Below are 27,352 nucleotides of genomic sequence, written 5' to 3'. Positions count from 1 at the left end.
ACTTGGTAATAATTTACATATTTTGCATTTAATTGGAATTTGTATTTTTATATCTCCACATACATAATCTCATTTTTCCCACCTGTGGAAGGAAACAGTACTCTCATTTTTAAAATGAGTAACTGAAGCTCAGAGAATTTTAGAGTTTTGTTTAAGTTCACACAATAGATGGAATTAGACTCTGCAAATTGAGTTGACATTAGTTATGAATATGAGTGTCTCAATGGAAGTTTTTATGCCATTTCTTAAGAGCAGACTTATTTTTCTTCTTGGCCTAAAACTACAGGTACAACCCCAATTTAGTGTGTGTGTTTGTGTGTGTGTGTGTCTGTCTGTGTGTGTTTGCAGTCTTGAGTGAGATAAATGGTTATAGGACTATAAAAGTCCATGCCTGGAGTACTATGATTTTCTGTTTTCTGAGGATATGACCTGATTGAAGACATTAATAGATAATAGGAGCTACATTTTTTGTAGAAGTTCAATTAACCTTTGTGTTTACTATGGGAAAAATATTATTAACAACATATCCGTCCATATCATTGTCAAAGAAAGGGCAGTTTATGGAGTCTGAGGATTTATGTTAATTAGAGTAATAAATGGTAGCTAGCATAAAAAATAAAACTTAGGTGTTTTAACATAACAAATATTTATCTTTCCTTCAGTACAAGTCCAAGGCTATTCCTAGGAGCCAGCAAGAGCTATGATCACTCATCGCTCTTCCATGTCAGAACACTTGCCCTCCAGTCATAATGAGAGAGTGAGCAGTGTTAGAGAGAAAGAGCTTGGGATATTGCACAAAGGATTCTAGAAGTCAGAATTGGAAGTGGTATATCACTGACACACATATTTTATCACCCAAAATTCAATCACATGGTATAGAGCAAGGGCGTGGGGGGGCTGGGCATTGAAGATAGTGATATCTTTCTCCGTTATAAGGAAAAAAAGAAAAAAATTGGTTAAGTACATGTCATTCTCTCTGCCATAGGAGAACACATCAAGGATACTAAGAGCTTCAAATGTGTCCCTCACCAGTCCTTTGCACATGGTGGTATATTCCCATTTTCAGAGTCAAAAAACAAGAGCACATGCTTGCTTACATATGGTGTGCGTGGTTGAAATGACCTTGGATACTTCTACTATCACTTTGTCCAGTAAAGCTCCCGTGAAATTGTGATTGCCAAGATCCTCTTTAATCATCTTCATCAGTAGCATCTTACTGTTTATACCAAGTGCATCTTACAATCCACAAAGAACTTGCTATTATTTAAATTTCAAAATACTCTTCCAAATCAATAAGGTAAGAAGCATTTCCCTCATTTTATAGAACATGAAACTAAAGTTCTGAGAGGTTAAGGAAATTTCTCTAATTTGACCCAGCTAGGAGGTAGCCAAGCTAGCTGAAACTGGAGCCTAAGTCTACGATGCTGCCAATCCCATTATGCTGATTTATCTCTCACATTTACAGCATCTGCAGAGAAAGTCTTACCTGAAGTCCAGCCAAAAAAGAACTCAAGAATATAGGTATTGAAATAGATTTCTTTTTAGTATGGACTTCAATTACACCATCAAAAACCCTGTCAGTCAATAAGTATTTATTGAGCACCCACACAAGGGAATACCACTGTTATGCAATGCCTTTGAAAGGAAATTATACTTTGTTAAGTGTTTGAAAATTGACTTTCACAGGGTGAAAAACTTTTGCCTTCTGTTTGAGCAGAATATTGATCTGAGCACAACAGCATTTTGGATGAGTTCAAGACAGCAAGATTTTACATTGTTGATAATTTAAGTCAGTTTTTCCTTTAGTGTGACCTAGAGAGTGTGACAATCGAAAAAATAAGTCAATTAGTATGTTGGAAGAAAATTTTGTCCACTCAGCATGTACATAGTCAGTACCCTTCTACTACGTTTAGATAAAAATTACAGTGTTCATGTATTGTGAAGAAATCGATGAAAATGCCATAGGCTGTCTGCTGTGCTTGACCATGATGCTTTTGGGCTGCCAGTTTTTGGAAATGCCATTGGAATGACAGACCTTGCTATGCATGGATCTTGAGGCAAAAATGAGTTGTCTGCTCCGACTCTAGATCCAAGACTTAAATATAAATTTATTTTCTGTGAGTTAAACTAGAAAACTCTAAAACAAGCACTGATAGCAAAAATCAGCTGTCTACAATCAAATAACCATCAAATAGTAACAGCTGCCTTAATTGAATATTTGCAATATGCTAGGCACATGCTAACCATGTTCATACAAAGGTTCAGTTATTTTTGTGTGATATCTAGTGATTCATGCTCTCTTATTTTTTATCACCCCCCCCCCATTTTACAGATAAGGCAACCAAAGATTAGCGTGATCAAGTGACTTTTCCAAATTCACACAGCCACTGAATTATGGAGTCAAAATCAGGATTCAGATACACGTGGATCAGATTTCAGAACTTGAACAGAAACTCAAGTGGTTGGTCACCAGACTGATCATCAGAATTACCTATTGGGCTTGGACATATCACTCACTATTATTCCTCCTATACACTGGATCTGAATTCTAAAGATGGAATCTAAGGGATTGAGTCTGTGCATCATTACTTGGAAAAGTCTTTAAGATTAGTTTACTCTGCAATCATAAGAAAGATCCACCAGACTGAGCTATGTGCATAGAGGAAGGAGAGTTAATGTGGTTAGGAAGACAACTGGGCTGGTCCCCAAGAGTCTAGTCCCCTGGCACAAGCACACTGTGTAATCTTCTCCCCTTTGGTGTGGATGGAGCCTCTGAATATGATGGATTAGCCACATAGCTTGATTAATTTACATGTCAAAGTTGATGGGACAGGCATGCCTATAATTGTTACTTTATAGACGACTGCTTTTGCAGATGAGAAGAGAGCTTCTCCTGAAGAAGCAAACAGCCATGTTGTCAGAGGGTCTCCCAGTAAGGAACAGTGGGAGAAGGCCTCAAGGCCCTGAGAACAGTCCTTTGCTGACAACCACTAAAGAAAGGGAAGGTCGCACCCACAACCTAAAGAAGGTGATTTTCACAATCATATGAGTTTGGAAGAGGAATTTAACTGTGAACAGGCGACCTAATTCAGCTGTGCCTAGCCTTCTGACTTATGGGAATTGTGCATTATTTTCAGCTGTATAGTTAATTATCTACCATAAATAACTAATACAGTTTTCAAAGAAAAATAAATCTCTGTTTCTTCAAACAATGTCCAAAAAGGGAGGCTGCCCTGATCCAAGAAGGGTTAGCTGGATTTCTCCACTAATGCTGATAAGCGCATGCCTGGTGTAGTATAGCTGTGTGGCTCCACCCCTTATTCTGATTACATGCTATGCATGCAAAACTTCTAAATTTGGCTTAACTCACCCATTGGTGGACCTAAACTATGCGTTAACTGAAGGATTGGGAAGCTTTGGCGGTGTCATATTCTGTGACAAAGGAATCACTTGGCATTCTGGTTTAGACTTCAGAGACTTTGACCTTAGTTCCTATGAGTCCACTGGTGGGAGACGAGTTATTTAGGGTGCAAAAGAGGCAGGTTTCTACAGCATCTCCCCCTGGAATGTGCCCTGTGCATCATTGTTCCTTAGTTGAATAAACATCTCTCAAATGCCTACCACGTGTCAGAATATCAGCTCACAACTAAGGGTGCTGTCATTTAAATGTATGCTAAGGGTGTTGTTATTTAAATGTATGCATCCACAAGCAACTCATTTGACAAAAATCAGCTAAGCAAAGAAAACTAAAGGAAAAAACCAAGTAGAGGTGAACAAAGAAATTATGTACATAAAATAGGTATAGTGTATTATCTAGAATGTAAAGCATACATTTCCTTCATTTTATAACAAATCTGTAGCATAGCAGTCATAAGTTTGACATTCATTATGTTTTATCTGGGATTTCCTTGCTGGTAAAATCATCTCAGTGAGGTTGATGCACTGGAATTCTGTCTCTATTTGTTGTAATAGTCTGTGTAATGGAGGGATTCTGGTGCCAATGTCCTCCATTTGTCCTCTACTACAATCTTACCTGGCAAGCTGCAAGAAGCGGCACAATAGCTAATTTCTAGATAAGTATATCTTAGGACACCATACAAAAATCAGCTGCAGGTTAGGACTGTCAGATTGAATTTTCCAAACATAATAGCTTAGTTGTAACAAGAATAGAGTAGATATTTCTTTTCTGATGCATTTCCATGCACTGATACTAGGGATGGGCAGTTAAAGTAATGGAGCCTATTATTACTATCCTGCATGCACAGATTTATCACAGATTCACTATTTTCCTCCCTGTCTAAGATTCAGTTACCAAGATGTTTATGAAATGTCCCTAAAGGAAAAGGGAGGGGCTTGAGGAACAACAAACTGGAGCTATATTTTCTCAAGGATTACTTGTTGTCAAGTTCTACACATATGAAATACAGGATTGTGCTATTTTCTATGAAAAATGTAGTTGCTATCCTTGGCAATTATAGTTTAATTCAAATATTTAGGGAGCATCTGATCTGGATCAGCTCCATGTTAGATGATGGGTAGAGAGTGAACTAAAGTTAACACCATTTCTGTTAAAGTCTACTAGATGAGACAGAGAAATAAATAATAAGCCAATTACCTCACACACATAAGCACCAAATGTGATGAATTCTTGGGCAACATGGGTTGTGGTGAGATTTGAAAAATAGCAATTGCTTACACTTCTAAGATTCTCTCCAGATTTATCTTAATAACTCCCAAGGAAGGTGTTATTAACCTATATAATACCTCTCAGGAAATTGGGGTAAAGTTCAGCAAGACTACCACCCAAAGCCCACTTGCAATGCAGTATGTAACTCTAACCAGGTTTATTAAATTTCCAATCCAGGGCAGCTTCATCAATTCTTAAAGCAGGGATTTTCTATAGAGACAATGGATTATCAGATAGATAAGATTTCATGGGAACGAATATAATGGAGGGACAGTTAATAATGAGGACAAGGTGAAAATCTCAGAGGTAGAGGCATCCTATGGCTGAAGTGAAAATGAAAGACAGACATAACAGGGAGGGAATCAGGATGTGGAGTTGAGACAGTTACTACTAGTAGTAGTAACAAAGCAGCGCTAATAAAGCCCAAGATCCTCCTGCTTGCACTGTATAGCCCTGCACTCAACTATTATTCATGTGAATGAGACAAATGCATATGGCTAAGCAGAGATACGGGTTCATGGAATTTGGACACAACAGGCATTTTTCATCCTGGTCCTTTTGGCAAAGAGAAAGAGTTTACAAAAGATGGACAGTGCTTTTCCCCTTCCGTCGGTGCTGTTATTATCTCTACAGTGTGAGTGAGAACAGCATGAGTGATGTCCCCAGGTGCTCAGGGGAACTGAGGAGTTGAGTCTGTGCCACGTCAGCTAATACAGTTGAAGGGGCAAAGGAAGAGTTTCTCTGGGCTTACACTGCACCAGGCTCCTTTCTCTGCCTCCACGTGGTGAGGGTGGGGAGGAGAAAGTATCACAGAAACTGCCCCCGTAGGTAGTCAGCAACTCACATGGGACTCAGGAGGGATTCCGATCTCCTGTTTGCCCCTGCTGCAGGAGCAAACAAGCAAAGATGGTTGATGGGCCTCCATAAAATTCATCTTCTGGATCAAGGTAATGCAAGAGAAAAGTAGAAGCCTTCCTTTGCACTTCCCACATAGGGAGAGGAATGCAGAATCCCCGGACTAGCCACAGACACTCATGACATGGCGGTGTTGTAAGAAACCGCAACAATGTCCTCTCTGATGGCGCAAGGGGTTTAAGACACAGCACTATGAAGCTGTCCACAGCCACTGCAGCACAAGATCGATACCCAGCCAGGGGGCTACCCACATGGCACAGCAGACCTCTCCTGTCTCGCCCACTGCTCCCCTCAGCAGTGTACTTCAGTCCACCTGCCTGTTATGTTCCCCACTCTGTCTCTGGTGAATCCTCTCACCCCCTGCACCTCTTGCCTACACCCCAGTTCTTGTATGCATAAATAAATAAATCTTGAAAAAAAAAAAAAAAAGGAAACCTCAACATTGAAGGAGCCAGTTTAGGGCAAGTGACCTCTTACACTGGACACTGTTTTAGAACCTCCCAGGACCCCATAACTCATATGGAATACACTGGCTACAGTGGCCTGGCAAGTACCTTGAAGAGTAACATCAAAAGTAACTGAAAATTAGATATAAGAAGAAAAGTAGTAGGAAGTTATATTAGACAGAGCTCCAATAGAGAAGAAAGGATGTACTCAAAATGGGATGACTAAGATTGCCCAAAAGGGACACATTTTACCAATCTGTGGATATGGGGATCCTGAGGGACAATAAGTTGTAAGGGGAAGAAACCCTTACAGAACTTAATACCAGAAAGGCTTATATAGTTGCCTTGGAAGGCACAGAGATCCCTGGTTTAGATACAGCTAATTTAAGATTCCCAGTAGGCAAGTGTCTAGGGGAATTTTCCCCCTAGCTAAGTCTCCTGCTTTCTTCAGATCTCCTATTGGAGTTCTGATCCAACAAGAATCCAGAAGATAGGGTACTGATGGATGATGTCAATATAGGTCAGACTTCACCAGCAGGGGGACTGGTAGAGAAGCACTAGGATTAGATCTGCAGAAACCCAAGGAGAATAAATAAGCCACAAATAATAGATCCTTATACACAAGAGTGAAATTGCACTAAATCCTATTAGTTTACTTTATGTTTGGATGCCTTCCATATAACCCCATCACAGCAAATCTACACCCTAATTCTCATGCAAGATCAAGTTCAAATCCTTGTCTTACAAAAGACCTTTGATAATACACAATTACCCTCCCCTGGTATTTTTTTTTTCCTTCCTATAACTCATTTGCCTCTTTTAATTCGATTCCTTTTATTATAGTTATGTCTGACCACATCCTTTCTCGTTCACCAGACTTTGGGCCTCTGCTTCTGATAAATCTCCATGTATCTTCTATTGTTCCGTATAAGGCCTTAAAGGGAAGTAGGTGTGTAGTGTCACTGATCTTTAGTATTAAAACCAAGTAGTCAGGTACCGTAAAGATAATATTAGTCAACATCTAGTGCAATGTTTCAATGTTTTGTTAGTTACTAGTCCTGTGAGTTGGGGCAAGTGCCTTAACCTCTTTGAAAGTTTCTATAAAAGTCTAATAAAGTTTCAACCAAAGAATAGATATAATAATAATGATGAAGATAATAATGACAATATATTTCTTATAAAATTGTATTTAATATAAATAGTCTGAATCTTAGCATGCAGTAAATACTCAATGCTTTGTGACTATTGTAAAAAAAAAAGCATAAAGGAACAGAAATAAGGGAAAAAAAAACAGAAAAAGTGAAATTACCTTTTTAAGACCTTTTAAGCAGAAGGATTTTTGACTATATTTTCCCAAATAGTATTATTTGGACTAGGCCAATATTTGGAAGGTTCATGTGTTACTGAGGTGTTATAGACTGAATGTGTCTTTGCCTCAAGTTCATATATTGAAATCCTAATGTCAATGGTATCAGGAAGTCCTGCCTTTGGGATAGCTTAGGTTATGAGAGTCCCTTTATAAATGAACAGGGGTACTCACCTCATGAAGGAGACCCCACAGAGCTCCCCAGCCTCCTTCTACCCACGGCAAACACAGTGACAAGGCCCCGGCTATGCCCAGGAAGCTGTCCTCAACAGAACATGAACATGGTGGTGCCTGGATATTGGACTCCCCAGTCTATACAATCATAAAGATAAATTTCTGTAGTTCATAAGCTGTGGTATTATAGCTGCCTGAAAGAACTAAGACATGAGGTAAAGAATATGTATATACTGTCTACGATCCAAGAAAATTAGTTTTTTACTTTGAGGTTTTGAGCAAGATGGATGCATTGAACCAAAGGGCACCACTGGTAGAAGGTTTTGATGCCAATGGCCAGCAGCCAGGATATTCAGACTGTGCAGAATATCTCCGCATGTTTCCCTCTTAAACATTCTAGTGCTGGTAGGAAAGTTTAGGTGAGATGGCTGTTGAGTCCCAGGCTGCCCTGCAGAGAATGACAGTTAGGCCCAAATCACTTACTGGAGGTGCAGCATGTGCTCCTCCAATCATTTTGCGTGCCTAACGATGACCAGCTCGTATCAAGGAGCAATTTCTCTTTATAGTCCAGTATGATTGAAATCAAACTTGAGTGTCATTATGCCAATGAATTCCATACTTTCTGCAGGTTATAAATCATAGTAAGGCTAGAAATTTTGTTGTTAGCACCATATAACTCTGGAGATAAGGGAAGTTATTATAGTGATCAAATGACTGTATACATTCGTCAAAACAGAATTGCATGGCTAAAATTGGTGGATTCATTATATGAGGAAATTATAGCTCAGTGAAACTTTAAAAAAATATACTTGGTGAAAAATATATATATATGTGTATTTATATGTGTCTGTATACTATTCATATGTGTATATATATGTACTATTTAATAAGGAGACATGTCAGTTATGTAACCCTGTCCCACTGATAATTAAGCTATGCAATAAATGCCATTGGAATGAGTAAATGAAAATGCTATTAGTTCCAATATTTTTTTTTTCAATTAGAGGTACATATCTACAAAGGAACATGAGAGTTTGCACAAGTGCATTTGTTGATTGACTGACCAATTACTGGAGCACCTTGAGAGTTGCTCTAGTTGTCTGACGGTCACGCTGTATACAGGAGAGATCCATGCTTGCAAAATGGACAATTAAAATATCAATTAGCTCAAATTTATATTCTACATGAAATCAACTAGGGATGAGCAGCAGTAATGAAAACAGAGGGTCAATCAATAGCTGCCAGAATGTGGGATACTGAAGATAATGAACGAATCTAAAACTATAGAAAACCCATGCAGTAGATGTGTTCAAGTATCAGAGGAAATATACAAGAAAAAAATCATGCTGGAAGACTTTAAGCGCCCATACATGTGCACAACATTCTTCTTCTGCACTTTGGGTACCTCTGACTGGTCGATTATATAACTCCTATCACTGGGCCAGGGTCCTGCCACTGGACACATGTCTGGTAATGATGTATCTGACTATTCGTAGACCCAGAAAACATCTGCCCCTCAAGAAGGTTCTGCCACATGGGAAAATGTAAAGCCAGGTGTCTTAAGGAATCTGTAGAATATGTTAGGATAAATGATGTAAATACTAATGAAACAAGGAGTTCTTCTAACTCCTATAGCAATGAAAAAAGTTCATCAATACAATTATTGTGGATGAAAGAATATCAGTGACGAATTTCTTGCCATTGGTCCATCAATCACTCCTTTCAGCAGTTTGTTTCTTTCTGCCATGATAGGTAACCCAGGTAAGTGCTTTTGTTTGGTCATAAAGCAACTTCCAAGCACATCTAATGTCCCCGCCCGCACACACACACACATACACACACTGAAGTTTCCTTAGTTGAAATCTCCAAGTCACCAATTTTACAATTGCTTTTGTCAAACAAATCTTACCCTACCCCTGCAATGTGAATGAGGGGATGAACAGTCACTAGTACCCACTGTCATGTAGAAAAGTTTAGCATGAGAGGAGCAGAGACCTTTGGTAAAGGGATTTGACAGACTAAGGGACTGCAGAGGGCAACAGCCCAGACCTAATCTCCTCATTCCCTCAGAATTTCTGCTGTGAATTCCCACTGTGAAATCCAACTGCAAGCCAAAGGGTAAGGGAGCCCAATGATGTAGTGCATCAAGGTCAGTCTTCCAAGGTGAGGAGTACATGTGGAAGGTTCGAGAGAGGATGTTGAAGAGCAGGTAGAAGGAGGGCAGATTAATCTTTCTTCTGGCTCTTCTCTCTAACACTGTTTTCAGATCCTAGGTGTGTTTTAATATCTACAATTTCTCTCTCCTTAGTTTTTTATTCCTACAGGCGTCCCTCTGGATTAAACCAAAGATAATATGAACATTGCCATAATGGTCTACAGGAAGCTCCCATGGGTCCTGGTGTGAATGAGAATTAGACCAAATTGCAGGGACACAAATTAAGACATTCATATGGTCTTCTTGAAAACTCTTTCTATAGACTTGAAGCGAGGGTCAAACATATCTCACTTCTTTTTCTGCTTGAACGTTAAGAAGGCCTTAGATAACCTCAGACTCATATTTGTAAAGCTTAGTGTCCTCAGCTGAAAGAGGCCTCATATTTTGTTTTCTTTGTGATAAAGTGCTGGAGCAGACTCGAAGTGTCCTAATATGGGATATATACTCGTTACCAAAGAGTAACTCGGGTAGCAGTACTATGAGTGGTCCAACCTGGCTGATGGCTCCCTTCATGGCTCAAGTTAAGTATCCCTAGGTTTAAAATCACTAAAAATGCCACATAGATTCAGACCAGTGATTCCCAAAGGAACAATACATAAAATGATGGGAAAACCTGCTTATTAGACAAAACTGTAGCTACTATATCTTCCACAGGATGAGCCCAGAATCTTTGAAATGAACTTTAGAAAACCCCAAGAACAATAAAAATTCTAAACAGAATTCTGAACATACATGTGAAGATGCAAGGGCATACATAACTGAAATGTATGATCAAGGATAAGGTTAGTGCACATCAAGTATTACAAGAAGTGATTGACTAAAGGTCCAGGAAAAAGGCATTGCTTTAACACTAAACCCCTGTGGTTCTCACAATTGCACTTTACAATAGAATTTGACACTTGCAAAATTGACTCATAAGACTGAAACACCCTGTTCACTTTCTCACAGAGCAGTGTTTTTCAAATTTTAGTTCTCATAACCATCACCTGAGGGGCAGGTTACAAAAGTTCAAAATCTTTGATCTTCCGTCCAGAAATCCTGGCATAGTAAATATAGGATGAAGCCCAGGAATCAGCATGTTAAGGAGATACAAAGTAATTTTAAGATATGACCCATAGATTGAAAAAACGGATATGAGAACAAACATTTTTTGTTCTTATGGAAATAAGAACACATTTCTAGCTTTGCAACTTATTTCTACTATGCTCCCTAGACTTTTATCTGTATAATTAAGTTTGTGAAAAAAGGTTGGGAAACTAGGTAGAAACACATGCTTTTCAATCTTACTCCTTTATTTTTTACTTATTTTAAAGAATAGGGGCTTTCATCCACTCAGGTGGAAACCATGGAGAGTCTGAGTAGTTATTGTGGGAAAGAATTCCAAACAATCATTTCAAGACAAGAATTACCTTCACTGCAATAAATGCTCCATGCCTGCAAAGAGAAGGAATGTGGTGGTGAGTGTGGGAATGGCTATGTCTCTGCATTCACTGAGCTAGTGTTCAAAAATTCTCTACATGAAAGATTTTCAGTCCTGGAGATCTTAAATCCTGGAGTGGGTAACCCAATTATCTGTAATGGAAACTTCCTGTTTGTTAAACTAAAGCCTAAGTCCTCATTGAGCATATTCTTTTCTGCAAGTCATTGTTTCTACAAATCCTGAGTGACAGTGACAAAGGAACTGCCTTTTTCTTAGTGATATGCAGCCACCCAAAACCGCAACCACCTGGCAGACAGATGACTCTGCTTTTGCCAAGTCATCCCATTTGGGAAGCTAATATCCAGGGTCAGGGGCCCCCCTGGAAAAAGGTGCTTCAGCGGACCACAAACACAGGTTTTACACTGGTGAAGAAGACAGAGAAGATATGTAACCTCATGGAATCTATAGTAGATTTGGAGGCATAATATCAAAAAGGTAAACAAGCAAATATTATGAAGAAGTGTGTGGGATGGGGGACAAAATTTAGAAAAGGTAATCAAAGAAGGCCTCTCTAGAAATGCAATATGTGAGGTTGCAGATGAGAAGGTTGAGAAGAGACCATTTATTCAAAGATGTTGGAGGAAAGTTTTCCAAGCAGAACAAAATGTACCAAAGACTTGTAGTGGAAACCCACTTACTTTTCATTTAAAACTCAGCTAAAGGATCTTTAAAAAAAAAATTGTCATTGAGATTATATTGGTTTACACATCGAATATAACTTAGAGGTATAGGTTCTCACCACCTCAGCTGTAAGTCACCACACACACCCACCAGCAAAACACCCATAGTCTTTTAGTCTAGACCACTGGAACCCTCCCCGCTTTGTTTCCACCACCACCCTTTCTTCCTCTCTAGTAGCCTCAATTCTGTAGTCAGATTTCTAGCATTTTTTTTTGGTTCAGTTTCTTCAGTTCCTTTGTTTTGTTTCTCTGTATTCCACATATGAGTGAAATCACCCAGTATTTACCTTTCTTCTGATTTATTTCACTTTGTATAATCCCCTCCAGTTCCATTCATGTTGGTGCAAATGGTAAAATATCCTATTTTTATTGTGGAATAGTATTTCATCAAATACATATATATTTATCACTTGTTTTTAATCCACTCCTCTGTCATTGAACACTTAATTTATTTTCCCCAGATTCTTCCAAAAATTGAGAAAGAGGGAATACTTCCAAGCACATTTTATGAAGCCAATATTACTCTGATACCAAAAGCAGATGGAGACATCACACGAAAAGAAAATTATAGACCAATATCCCTGATGAACACAGATGAAAAATTAATCAACATAACATCAAATTCAACAAAACACCAAAAGCACCATACATCATGATCAAGTGGGATTTATTCCAGGGATGCAAGGATGGCTCAACATATGCAAATCAATCATTGTAACTCACTATATCAATAAAAGGAAAGATAAAAATCAGATGATCATATCAATAGATGCAGAGAAGACATTTGAGAAGAGTCAGCATCCAGGTATGATTAAAAAAAATCAGTAAAATTGCAATACAAGAAACATACCTCAACACAATAAAGGGCATTTATGACAAACACACAGCATCACTTTCTTCAGAAAATTTTCTCTGACCTTTGAACCAGATTAGGTTAAAGTTCTCTACAATTTTATACTTTCTCACCCCAAATGCTCTATAGGTTTCTTCATCATTGTAATCATTACATCATCCAAAAAATATCTGTTTACATATATGTCTGCCCAACTTAACTGACATCTCTGTGACAATAGATGATTTATGTTTCTTCTCTTTGTTTCTGCATGGGAATTAGCCCATTGCTTTATCCCTAGTACATAGACAGTCAAAAATTTTTGATATTTTACTAATGTTCAGTTGAGATATATATATATATATATATATATATATAATCTGCCTCTCATAATTATTGAAGAAATTAAATTAGATCTTGTGATTGATGACCATGTAAAAATTTGATTTTGCTTTGTTAGATGATAAAAACAGCCTGAAAGTACATGTGTACAATTTTATTGGTGGTCATATATCCACAGAGCTAAAACCATGGGTGAACTAACGAGCTGGCCTTCAGACAGAGGCCAAGATTTCTGATGAGAGTGGCAGATTCTTGGACAAACAAAAGAGGAAAGTGTAAGTGAGGTTATTGCAACCTCTGGGTTAGAGCAAGGGGCAGAGGTAAGGTATTAATTCATTCATTCATTTCCTGGTCCCTTATTTAAGTTTTCTAGATTCCTGCTATGAATAACTATAAGAAAGTGAAAATCAGAATCAACAAAAAACTATGAAACAGAGACACTTTTGGGGGGTGGGGGCGGGAGGGGAGGGATTGGGATCAGAAAGGGGGGGGTTGCAACTGTATGGGGAATATAAAAATAAGTTTATTATTAAAAAAATAAAAAAAAAATAAAAGGAGAGTTGGTTTAGTATCCCTGGAACAGGCCAAGCAGAAAGATTTAAAATCCAAGAAGAAATATATGAGGTGACACTAACATGTGAAATTATGCAGAGCAACATTAAAGGACGTAGATGAGTATTTAAATTTTTGCCAATTTCTAATACTATATACTGAGTCTTTTCTTGGGTATCTGTTCTTCCGATAGACCTAGATTTTTTCTCTTTCTTAGTATCGTTTTTCTCTTTTTTTTCTTTGCAATTCATCCTGTCTTTCCAATCTCAACTACTTTGGGACTCTCACCAGTCCATTACTCTTTCTCAGCAAGAATTCCCTTTTCACTTTGTTTAATATTGAGATAACAGTGCTTTTTTATTAGACAATCTCAACATTATATGTGTAACATAGTATATGTAGTGGTCAGCACTCACTGGGCTTATGGGTCAGGGAAAGTGGGAAAGGGTGGAATAAAACAATCAAAGAGAAAGATAAGAATATAAATATCAAGACACTACATAAGAAACAGTATTTTTATATATGAACCCTGCATTCCCATGGTAAATAACTTGATGATGTGAAAATGATAGGTTTATTTAGAGCATTTATTTCAACATCACCATGTATTATAAGGTCTCTTGCATAATACTCTTCTAACCCAAAGCAAATTTTAGAGATAAGAATCGGGCTTTCCTCGTAGCACAGGGGGTTGAACGCCCTGATGTGAAGTTTTCCGCAGCATCTGCAGTGCTGGTTCGATCCCTGCTGCCCTAGGAGTAACCCACATGGCAAGCAGACCTCTCCTGTCGCACCTGCTGCTCCCCTCAGCAGTGTATTTCGTCAGTCTGCCTGTTCTGTTCCCCGCTCTGGCTCTGGTGAATCCTCTCACCCTCCCGCACCTCTGGCCTGTACCCCAGCTCTTGTATAAAAAAAAAATAAATAAATAAATAAATCTTAAAAAAAAAAGAATCTTCCTATATTTCCTAAGAGATTGGTTCGTGCAAGACTTTGGCTCTTCATTCATGACTCAGTCCCCATGACCCTAGTCCAGCTTTCTCTATTGCCTTTTCTTTGGAGAAGTAAACCTGTAGAATAGAGTATCTTCACACATTTCTTCTGGCCCCCACACATTCAGAATGACTATAGTCTATTTCCCAAATCTTCCCCAAAGAGGCAATTATATAGAGAGGTTATCATGAAATTGTCGTATGCAGATGGGAAAAATAATTAACTTTTCTATATATAACTCTATTGAGCAGCCTTTTATACACACACACACACACACACACACACACACAATATCCCTACTAAGTATCAAGGAATTATCTCTTTAAGCACACAGTTTCTACTTGAACTACTTATAAATATTCAGAGTTCATGGCTTGACCCCGTGTTCCTCTCCAAGATGAATTATATGAGAATGAAGCTTGTATGACTTGGTAACTACAAGAGGCAAGTCTCATATTCTAACGGGTAAGGCCTTATATTGTCTTGAAGCTTCTTACCTTTTTGATACTCTATATAGAAATTGATTTCTAAATGCCTTCTTCATCACATGGGAACAATCCAAAACCATATTATACCACAAATATTTATTTTCTGTTACACCCTCCCTCTAGATTGGAATGATGCCAGTCTGCCCAACCATTGTTATTAGAAAAGAGTGAGGCTAACTTCATCTGACTGCAGTATTCATCTAAAATAATCTAGATATTTTGGAATCATAACCTTTCCATCCCCAGATGTGACAATGAGGATGTGGGACAGAGATCCTGATGTCTAATTACTTTGTATAAATTCTATCCTCTTTTCTTCACCTGTAATTTCACTGAACTAGAAGGGAATGAACTTTGAGTGTCCCCCTTCCTCTATATCATGCCCTTCTTTGCCTTATCATGATGCATAGAAAACATTATTATCTAGTTAGTCAGGCATGATAGCCCTTATGATAGAGAGAAAGAAGGAATTCATAAAATAATCTTCTTAAGACATACTGAATTTCAAGCCAACTGGCTTCCTGTTTTGATTACTAGAATTTGAACATAAAAAACCTTTTATCTCTATTTTGCAACAATTCTTACCTCCTTTCCAGAACTTAACTAATATATATCTCAAGACAAATAAGAAATAAAGGTCTTTTACATTGGCAGGTTTCAAAATACTATATACTGTGCGTGAGAATTGAAATCATAAGATACATAGGAAAAAATATGCAAAAGACCATGACATTGACTTTTGTGATGCCTTTGCAAACTCAACTCCAACAAGGGAAACAAAACAAAAATAAATAAATGGGTCTACATCAAACTACACAGCAAAATAAACTATCATTAACATGAAAAGACATCCTACCAAATGGGAAAAAAATATTTGCACATCATACATCTAGCAAGAGTCTAATATCTAAGGCCTACAAAGAACTTATACAACTCAGCAATAAGAAAACAAATAATTTAATCAAAAAATTGAGTGGAATAGCAAATAGATACTTGCCAAAGACAGAGATATATGCACCCTGGTTCATTATAGTGCTCTTTAAAATAACCAAGTAATAGAAACAACCTAAGTGCCCAAATTCAAATGAGTGGGTAAAGAAGATGTTGTAGATATACACTATAGAATACTACTTGGGTATATAAAAAAGGTGAAATTTTGTCCTGTGGGGAGCAAAGTGTGGAGGGGTCCAATGGACTGTGTCAGAGATCTATGGCTACACAGGTGGTGGGTCTGATGTGTTGAGATACATTTGAAGAGGTGATGCTATCCCATATGTCTGTGTTACACACCAACATTGCTTCAATAAAATACAATAATTTTTTTTAACATTCTGAAACAGAAGGATAGAAACTTTGTATTAAAATGTCAGAATGCAAATTATAGACGAGAAAATTTTATGCAGCATCCACTAGATACATTCATAATTTAGTAAGTCATGTAAGTGAACAATGAGATTTAAAAAATTATAAATTATGGAATTAGATGAGATAGGTGGGATTCAAAGGTAGTTAAGAACTCTCTGTTTAAAATGGTACCTGTGTAGCAGATTTGAGGCAGCCTCTAACATCTTTGAGCACAAATGCATATGAAAGGACTTTAAAAATGTATAAAGCCTGAAATCGACAAGAAAACACAAGATTAATGGGCAAAGAATGACCACATTTACAGGAATTCTCACCAAGTATAAGGCTGATGGACTCATACTGAAAATAAAGCAACAATAAAACCTAACCAAGTTTTACTTCATGAAATAAATAGTGTCTACTTATTGTGCTTAATACAAGACAGAAAGACACTTCTTGCTTACTCCTCTCACTGAATCTGGTCAGAATAACAGGGTCTCTACAATTACCGTAGTAAGCTACAACCACTTCATTACACAGAAATGTTTTTGAGGTGATGAAGAATAAAATGAATCAATCGTGTAAACATAGTCAAAATCCAAAAGAAAAAAGGTAGAGACAGAGATTTTAGAGAGGATAATAAACATGTAAGTAAAGCAGAAAATACATCCTACAGGCAACCATATACTCTTTTACTTTATTTTTCAAAAAATACCAGATGACATGTAAGGTAATTAATAAGTAAACAATAAATAAACAAGCACAATCCAATTAGAAAATTTTCTGAAGCCATAAAAATAAGTAACAAAAACAAGAAAAAATAGAGTACAGTGTTTGAAATGTTTAATCCAGTTTCAGGTAAAATCAATGTAAAAAGTTTTATACCTTAGCAAATTTTGACATGAAGTTTGAAATGGAAATGCTTGAGGAAAAAAAATAGGTTGCCCACAGCTGGACATAAATTAGACCAGCCTCAGACTTCACCTCAACAATACAGAATAATAGAAGAAACTAGTGATATTTTTAGAGACTTCGATGATAAAGTTTGGTGATCAAGAAGTAAATAATCAATGAAGTTGTATTCCATGGCTGAAGGATAAAGACTATTGTGTTCGGTTATATTTGTGCTCAGAAGTCAGGCTTCTGATTCACATACTGGATAAAAGGAAAATAAAACCAAAAGATTGAATATGTGCTCACCTGACTCAAAAGCAAAGCAAAATTAAGAGCTTCAATGTTGGGAAGTCAAGTTTCAACAACACTAGCAGTGAGCTCCAGAGATAGCAAATAAGGAGAAAAATCTATATTGACAAAAATCTTTTTAAAAATTAAGTAAAAATGTCAAACATTACTCTTGATAATATGTGATATAAACTAATGATAATTTAAAACTAGCAAAATACCAAATAATATTAACAAAGGTGAATAATAGATTATTTTTTAGAAGGTCACATTTTAGAGCCAATGGAAAAGCTCTATAAGTTATAAAATGCACAAATAAAAAAGTGCACTATCCGATCACAAGAGATCAACATGGAATAAAATTATAAATCAATACAAATTTCAATGACAATAATGCAAGCACCTGAAATGCTAAAATCACATATCTGTATCATGCCTAATTGGAAATGAAACTGTAACAACTTTACCTCTTTAAAACATAATCACCATGATGATGGCTACATCTGTGGCCTTGATGATGATGACTTCAAGGTTGTATACTTATCCCCAAACTCATCAAGTTGTATAAATTAAATATGTACCTTTTTACATATCAATTATATCTCAAAAAATGGTTTTTAAGAATAACCACAATGAAAACACCAAATATGAAAACGTATATGATCCAACCAAAATTTAAGTAAAAAAATTCATAACATTATATTTATTATATTACAAGTAATGATGAAATAATAGCCCTAGCAAATACGTAGTACTTAATGCAATATGCCCAGTGCTATTAAGTGATTTCTATAATTAACTTTTTAAAATATTTTCATTAATCCTTTAAATCGGTCATTATTATTGTCCCAATTTTAAAGATGAGGAAACAGAGGCACAATGAGGTGAAGTGACTTGCAGTGCACAGAGCGAGTAAACGGAAGATCTAGATACAAACTAAGGTTGCTTGTTCTCATCATTTCTAGCTAACATTGATTGGGACCTTAGCACAATCTATCAAGATAAGAAATAAAAGTCATAAGGAGATGGTTAAAGTGTTTTTATTCATAGACAATAGATTGTTATATAGAAAATTCCAATGAAGGTATAAACAAGCACTAGAAATAAGAGAAATTAGCAAGTTTACTAGTAAAAAAGTAAATTAAGAAAATCAATTGCATTTCTCTATACTAGAACCAAACAATTGGAAAGCAATTTTTTAAAAATGTAATTAGATTCAAATGGTGGTTCCTTGAAAATTGTAGACATTAATCTGGCCATAAGGGGAAAACAATAACACACAAAATTAGGAGTACTAATGGTCAAATAGTATTTACAATATAAGAAGAAAAAGGTTTACTGAGCAAAATGTGCCAGGATTACTTACATGTAGGGGGTTGGATTGATCTTATAGTAAAATTTCTATGGTATGTTCAATTATTATTCTAAATTTTAAAAGTGAAAAAACTTGAAGTGCAGTGAAACAACCTTCTCAACGTCCAAAAACAAGTAAATAGTAATTGTGGTATTAGAACTTTGGCACCACGGTTCCAGTGTCTGTTTTGGTTAATACTTATATATTAACTATATGAAATACTGTAGGGTAAAGAAAATGTCAGGCTTTTCTGCCCTCCCGCCATCAGGATAGATGATGGATCCTTGTCCTGAATGCATGCCTGATGGCGGGCACCTGGAATAGGGTGTGGGCATAGGTAGATGGGATTCAGCTGAGTTAAGACTGTGCTTTTTAAGGGCGGCGTCACGGGGACGCCAGCAGCAGCAGCAGCAGCAGCAGCAGCAGCAGCAGCAGCAGCAGCAGCAGCAGCAGCAGCAGCAGCAGCAGCAGCAGCAGCAGCAGCAGCAGCAGCAGCCGAAGCAGAAGCAGAAGCCTAAAAGCAGCAGAACGAACGCTAGAGAGCCCAGATAGAGTGAAGACTTGCTGGGGGCTGGGAGGCCTGCCAGCCTCCCAGCCCCGCAGCCAGCACCCCTGCCTGCCATATGCCTGGTGAACCCCAAATAAAAAACCTGCAAAACTACTGAGGACTCTGACTCCTCCTTTACCCGGTCTGCATGGGATCAGAAAACCTGCACTGTGCCCAGTCCTGCCCTTACAAATACTAACCCTAAATGCTAATACATTTGAAAATGTCAATGAAATTAACATTGATCTAGGAATAATATGTTAACGAAACCGTAATAAATATAAAGCCTAAATAGAGTAGCAATTACAGAAAGATATTTTTAAATATAAAAATATACTTCCACTAATATTGGTGATCTTCCCTACTAGTTTCATTGGTATTTTCATTTCAATATTGAATTGCACTTGAATTTACTATTTCATTCCACTACTCTGAATTATCATGATGTCAAAGATATTACATATTCTCTTCACAGAGAAATCCAGTATAATGCCTAGCATATAAGCAGCACTAAAAATTTATTTATGGAATGACTGCATGACTGGCTAATTAATTGGCTAAAGATTTAATATGAAGGAACACTAAAATTGTACTGTGATGATACACTGTGACTATTCAGAGTAAAGAAAAAATATGAACATAGATGCAAAAATCCTCAAAAAATTATTAGCAAACTAAATCAAAAGTACATTAAAATTACCACACACCATGATCAAGCGCAATTTATCCCTAAAAGGCAAGCATGATTCAACATATACAAATCAATAAAAATATGAGGCTTTTAAACTGTACTGTTGAATTACCTTGAGAGAGTTAGTCTGGGGAAGTTAGTGTTTATAGTCTATGGGTAGAAAGTGCTGTGCATCAATTCTTGTCCTTTTGCTGCATGCTTTCCTTTCTATAGAACCCATAATATCATAAACAGAAGAAAATAATAAGCAGTGGTCTTCAGAGAGCAATTCAACATATTTCTATTCCAAGATGATTCTAGTGTAGAGTGCTAGCACTCAAAATTTTATTTGATATCTCTTACCATTCATTCTTTAATCCCTTTTCTTTATGGAAAGTACTGGAACAAGAGACATTAAGTCTCTTTTTCTATCACTTTTCCTTTTAAAGAATTACAGCATCATATCACTGCAGCCTTCTTGGTGTCTTCAATTCTGTTTATGTGCCAAGATCCCGCCCACCTGGATGTTGTCTCCCAATTTCTTCACTTTGCCTGAAATTCTCTTCTCCTTCCTACACACAAGCCAACTGCTAAACGATTATTGGCTATATTCATCACTAACATCAGGTCTTAACGCAAAATTTAACTTCTCAGTTGAGGTCTCAGCTGCCTTACCTAAAATGTTAAAGCAACTAGTCCCCACACCCCCAACTATATTTGATATGTTCCTTCATGGCTTTAATTTCTTCTCTTTAGTAATTATCATAATCAAATTGCATGTTTTAAATTCTTTTCATCTTGGTTATGGTTTGCTTTCCCCCTTCAATTAGAGCAATTCTTTCTATTTCTGGTTTCTACTGCGTTCTCGGGGCTTCAAAAAATATCTGGTACATAAGTAATTGATATTTGCTGAATTGAATATTGAATGCATTTCTGATTCATTCATTCTTTCATTCATTCACCAACACCTAGTGTTGCCAGAGATTATGCTTGATACCTGGGGTAGAATCGAGAACAAGATGACATTCTCACTGTATTCAAGTCACTTATATTTAAATGTGAAAATTACTGAAATAAATGTATAGTATAATGCAATAAAATAATATGATTGATAGGAGTAAAGAAAAGTAACCATGGAAGCATATTAGAGGAGCATTTGATCTAGCCTGTGAGGTCAGGTTACACTGTGAGACTTAAGGGGGAAGTCCTGAAATTCGTGAAGGAGCTACCACATGGAATTCTAAAATAGATCATCTGACTAGAGGTCGGCAAACTCTTTTCTGTGAAGAGCCAGATAGTAAATATTTTATGCTTGTGGGTCACATATGGTCCCTGTCACAACTATTCAAATTTGCTTTCCCAGCTAAAGCAGTCCTAGATTCCGCATGAACAAATGGGTTTGGCTCTTTGCCAATGAAACTATAATTACCAAAACAGGTGGCAACACAAGCTGCATTTTCCTGACTCCAAATCTGAATCTGTAGATTGCAAACTACTTTTTCAAGTACTAGAACTCTTTGTTCATCCAAACTTTATGTGAAACACCAATATCTAATGAACCAAAATTAGAAAGACCTTGGATGAAACTGGGTTTGGAGTTTAGAGGTCTTTATCTCCTTTTCCAAATGAATAAAGAAATAGTAGGTTTCCATCTGCACTGTTTCTTCTTTTGGTCTGGGTTTTTGGTCATCTTTTACAATAATTGTTGAGGCCAATCAAGTTGTTTGTACTGGGATAATCAAACTTAGTTAATTTGATCTTCAAGAAGAGTAATCTAGGGCCTCCCTGGTGGCGCAGTGGGTTGAGCACAGCACTGTGGAGCTGTCTGCAGCCTCTGCAGCGTGGGTTTGATCCTGGCCAGCCAGGGAGAAACCCACATGGCGTGGCAGACCACACTTGTCTCGCCCGCTGCTTGCCTCAGCAGTGCTTTCAATCCGTCTGCCTGTTCTGCTGCCTGCTCTGTCTCTGGTGAATCCTCTCACCCTCCCATGCCTCTGGCCTGTACCCCAGCTCTTGTATAAATAAATCTTTAAAAAAAAAAAAAGAGTAACATAGCATAACTTACTCAGGATATTCTTAAAGACACTGCTATAGACTGCATTGTGCCCCCTAAAATGCATAAGTTGAAGCCCCATTCCCCAATGTGACTATATTTGGAATAGGTTCTATAAGGACACAATTAAGGCTAAATGAGTGCATGAGGGTAAAGCCTGGATCCAATAGGATTAGTATCCTTATAAGAAGAAACAGAAGAGAATTGCTCTCACTGTGCACACACACTGAGGAAAGACCACATGAGCACAAGGCAAGATGGTGACCATCTGCAGATTAGGATGAAAGGTCCAGACCATAGTGGCACCCTGATTTCAGACCTCCATCCTCCATAACTGTGAGAAAATAAATTTCTGTTGTTTGAATCAAGTAATTTATGGGATTTTATTATAGGAAATGAGGAACAATAAGAGAATCTTCAAAGGACAGTTGAACTGGTGTTTTCTGTCCTACTTTAATATCAATCTTTGAACATTCATAAGCATTTTTGCCCAGCTGCTTCCTGTATACCACAAATTCCCTTTAAGGCAGCCTTTACTGTTTTTATTTTCTTGCTGAGTCACTCAATTAATCCTAATTGTTTTTGACTACCTAGTGCTGCCCTAGCTTTTGAGGGGAGTTTGTATATGCAGTGTGTAAAAACCAGCAGATGTTACTTCAGAGATCATCAATGCTTATTCTGATGTGGTAAGATGTATTTTTAGTCAAGGAAGTCACCCTTAAACTACAGCTCGTCCAATGTGTCTCTTTTCTAGGCACGTAACTCTTTGGGCAAGTGACATAATGAACAGGTAAGTCACACGTGTGACTACTGACTCTGTCTGAGAAGCTAGCAGAGCTGAACTCTAAGTAGATGAATGTAGCAGAAGAGCTTGTGTAGGGTAAAGAAAATATCAGGCTTTTCTGCCCTTCCGCCATCAGGATAGATGATGGATCCTTGTCCTGAATGCATGCCTGATGGTGGGCACCTGGAATAGGGTGTGGGCATAGGTAGATGGGATTCAGCTGAGCTAAGACTGTGCTTTTAAGGGCGGCGTCACGGGGGGACGCCAGCAGCACCAGCACCAGCAGCAGCCGCAGCCGAAGCCGAGAAGCAGCAGAACGAACGCTAGAGAGCCCAAATAGAGTGAAGACTTGCTGGGGCTGGAGGCCTGCCAGCCTCCCAGCCCCCCAGCCAGCACCCTGCCTGCCATATGCCTGGTGAACCCCAAATAAAAAACCTGCAAAACCACTGAGGACTCTGACTCCTCCTTTACCCGATCTGCATGGGATCAGAAAACCTGCACTGTATCCAGTCCTGCCCTTACAATTGGCGTATGTCGGCAAGATCCATGCAGACGGGTATTGGAGCCCTCCGAAGACCTGGAGGGACTAAGGAGAACAGACTTTGCCTGTGACGACGCTGGAGGCACCATGGCGGTATAGAAGATGGATACGTCCACGAGCTACAGGATGAGACCTGGCGTGAAGGAGACGCCCGAAAGGACCAGCCAACGACACCGGAAAGGACCAGCCAACGACACCGGATAGGACCAGCCAACGACACCGGATAGGACCAGCCAACGACACCGGATAGGACCAGCCAACGACACCGGATAGGACCAGCCAACGACACCGGAAAGGACCAGCCAATGACCCCTGAGGCAGCAGGCCATTGCTGAAGCAGGGAGAGGCCAATGGACTGATAGACTGATGAACTGATGATTTTGGACTGACAATCCCGCCAGAAGGCGGAGGACCTTAGCAGGTTATGTTTATTTTTTGAGAATCTGGGGGTGGCCAGTGGGCCTAGATGGCCAAAAGCAGCCTGTGTATGCCCAGTGGCCAGGTGGAGGAGAAAAGCCAACTAAGGTGGCAAAAGCTGGTACTGATGCTAAGTTGAGAAGCCCTAAAGCGGCTGTTAAGCAGCCTGGGTATGCTGAAGCCCTGTGAGTCTCGTAAAATCACCTATGGGTGATGCCCTGCTCATTCTTGAGTGAGGGTGAGGAGCTGAGGAGGCCGTCCTTGGGGGACGGTGGGGAATGTGGCTTGGGGTGGAGCCCAAGCCAAATGCAAAGTTTGGATCCCCAACCCATGTGCTTGTGCAGTGGGTTGGCTTGAGAGCAGGGGTCTGTGAGTCGCATGGGTGGCCATGAAGGCCGAGTGTTGGAGCGACTGCAGACAGAAACCCTGAGGGTTGGCGATTACCCCCAACAGAATAAAATTGCCAATCCCAGAGCTAGTGCATCCTGGGGGTGGATGCTGTGTGTGCCTTGTAGCCGAGACTACAGCCAGAGAAGGCCAGGAAGCCTGACGGCTCCTGGTGTGATATAGCAGATGCCGTGTGTGATTTCCCCTCCCTCGCATGAGCAGTGCCTTCGGCAGCAGATTTGGTGGCTCATCTGCTGGTACCAATAATTGTCTTTTGCACTTGGTTGGTGCCCTGCCTGGACTTATTTGTGTTCTGTTGTATTTTGTTATGTTGTATTTTGTTATTTGATGTATTTGCTTTTGTGGGCCATGGCTGCATTGTTTGTTTGCTTAGAAAATTGTGTATATATGTATAGACTGTATGGCAGAAAACCCTGAGGGGGTGGACTGTAGGGTAAAGAAAATATCAGGCTTTTCTGCCCTTCCGCCATCAGGATAGATGATGGATCCTTGTCCTGAATGCATGCCTGATGGTGGGCACCTGGAATAGGGTGTGGGCATAGGTAGATGGGATTCAGCTGAGCTAAGACTGTGCTTTTAAGGGCGGCGTCACGGGGGGACGCCAGCAGCACCAGCACCAGCAGCAGCAGCAGCCGCAGCCGAAGCCGAGAAGCAGCAGAACGAACGCTAGAGAGCCCAAATAGAGTGAAGACTTGCTGGGGGCTGGGAGGCCTGCCAGCCTCCCAGCCCCCCAGCCAGCACCCCTGCCTGCCATATGCCTGGTGAACCCCAAATAAAAAACCTGCAAAACCACTGAGGACTCTGACTCCTCCTTTACCCGATCTGCATGGGATCAGAAAACCTGCCTTGTGCCCTGTTCCTGCCCTTACAGCTTGTAAATAGCCCAGAAGTCACACACAGGATGCGCTGAAGACTGTCTGAGAGCTGTTAAGGACAGATTGGTAAGTGTGCGTAGCATCTTGCTTGTCTTGACATTGGAGCAGCTGTGAATGATCCACTTAATACTCTTGAGGTGTCTGTGGTAAGCCTGGGCCCTCAATGGGTTGCCTATATTAAAACATTCTGCTAGATCTGAGTAAGCAGGTGTAGGGGCAGGAATGACACGGAGCAGGTTTTCTATGATCGCATGCAGACCGGGTCAAGGAGGAGTCCTGGAGCCCTCAGTGGCTTTTGCAGGCTTTTAGTGGGATTACCAGGTACCCGGCAGGCAGGAGCGCTGGGGAGCCAGGAGGCTGGCAGGCCTCCCAGCCCCCAGCAAGTCTTCACTCTATCTGGGCTCTCCGGCCTTCTCTCACGTTCTCTGTGCTCTTCTCATGGTTCTGCTTCTCTGCTTCTTTCTCTTTGTAAGGGCAGGAATGAACACAGTGCAGGTTTTCTGATCCAGCAGACCGGGTAAAGGAGGAGTCAGAGTCCTCAGTGGTTTTGCATGTTTTTATTGGGATTACCAGGTACACGGCAGGCAGGGGTACTGGGGGGCTGAGGGGCTGGCAGGCTGGAAGGCCTCCCAGCCCCCAGCAGGTCTTCACTCTATGGGCTCTCCGGTGTTCTCTCAGCTTCTGCTTCTCTTGTTTCTCTCTCCGCTTCTGCTTCTTGGCTTCTCTTTCGGCTTCTACTGGCGTCCCCGTGATGCCGCCCTTAAAAGCCCAGTCGAATCCCATCTACCTATGCCCACACCCTACTCCAGGTGCCCGCCATCAGGCATGCATTCAGGACTGCAGGGTTCCGTCATCTATCCTAATGGCGAGAGGGCAGAAAAACCTGATACTTTTTCCTTACCCTACACTCTGCTTCTTTCTTGGCTTCTCTGCTAATGCTTCTGCTGGCACCCCATGATGCTGCCCTTATAAACTCAGTCTCTCAGCCCAGGTGTACCCACTGCAGGTGCCCGCCATCAGGCATGCATTCAGGACCGCAGGGTTCCATCATCTATCCTAATGGCGGGAGGACAGAAAAGCCTGATACTTTTTACCTTACTCTACAGCAGGAGTTGAGTTTTCTCTGTGATCCGAAAAGTGCTTAGTAGAAACTCACTGCATTTGAAGGTCCTCATGGTACAACACTTCACTGCAGGTATGACAAGGTACATCTTTCAATCTTGATGACTACACAGAGACCCAGATGTTCTATCTCTAATATAGCATTTGGGGTAGGAATTGGCGACTCATTGCCCTTGTTATTGCTGAGGACGACGGCAGGATATTTGGAAGGCATAACTGTGACCCCAAATCATTTTATGATTTCGTCCCCCAAATCCCGAGAAAGTCAAAACTTGAAGGTAACATAGAAGGCCAGGTGGAAGGTAATAATACAGAGTACTTGTCAAATAGATAGGAAATGATGTACATGGGTGAGATATTTCCTTTTCAAAAAGTCATCCCCTCTGGAAGTTCAAACTTCTTCCAAAAATACTGTTGGCACACAAGTCATGTCTGGAATCCAATTTGGAAATTAGCTTCCATTCTATTGAATATTTTCCATATCAGATGTATGTCATTCTTAACTTACAAATAGATTATTTGCAGAAGCCAAAACATACTTGGAGCCAGTTTTCAATGAATTAGTCAACTAAGCTAATAAATGATGCTTTAGAATGTAAAAGGATGTGGGGCTATAAAGTAATGAAACTTATTTTGTATATGGCAAGAGAATTAGCTCTGGTAGGACTTTGCAAAGAGAGATCAAGAAAGGCTGGGCAAAACCAGTATAGAACTGACAGGTTTGCAGCTTTCCAAGGGGGCCCACTCACAAAAGGAAAACATGCAATTTTATGGTTACATTTTGATAAGCCTATTAAAAAATTGATCATGTTCCTTTATAATCAAAGTGTATTTGACCTTGGTGGTTTTCTCCAATTAATATGTTGTGTTGTGGAGATCAGAAGTCAG

Source organism: Talpa occidentalis, unplaced genomic scaffold, assembly GCF_014898055.3.
Source record: "Talpa occidentalis isolate TD23 unplaced genomic scaffold, MPIMG_talOcc4v2.1 talOcc4.15, whole genome shotgun sequence".
Classification (NCBI taxonomy): Eukaryota; Metazoa; Chordata; class Mammalia; order Eulipotyphla; family Talpidae; genus Talpa; species Talpa occidentalis.
The sequence above is the reverse complement of the archived record's forward strand: the minus strand, read 5'-3'. Positions refer to the sequence as shown.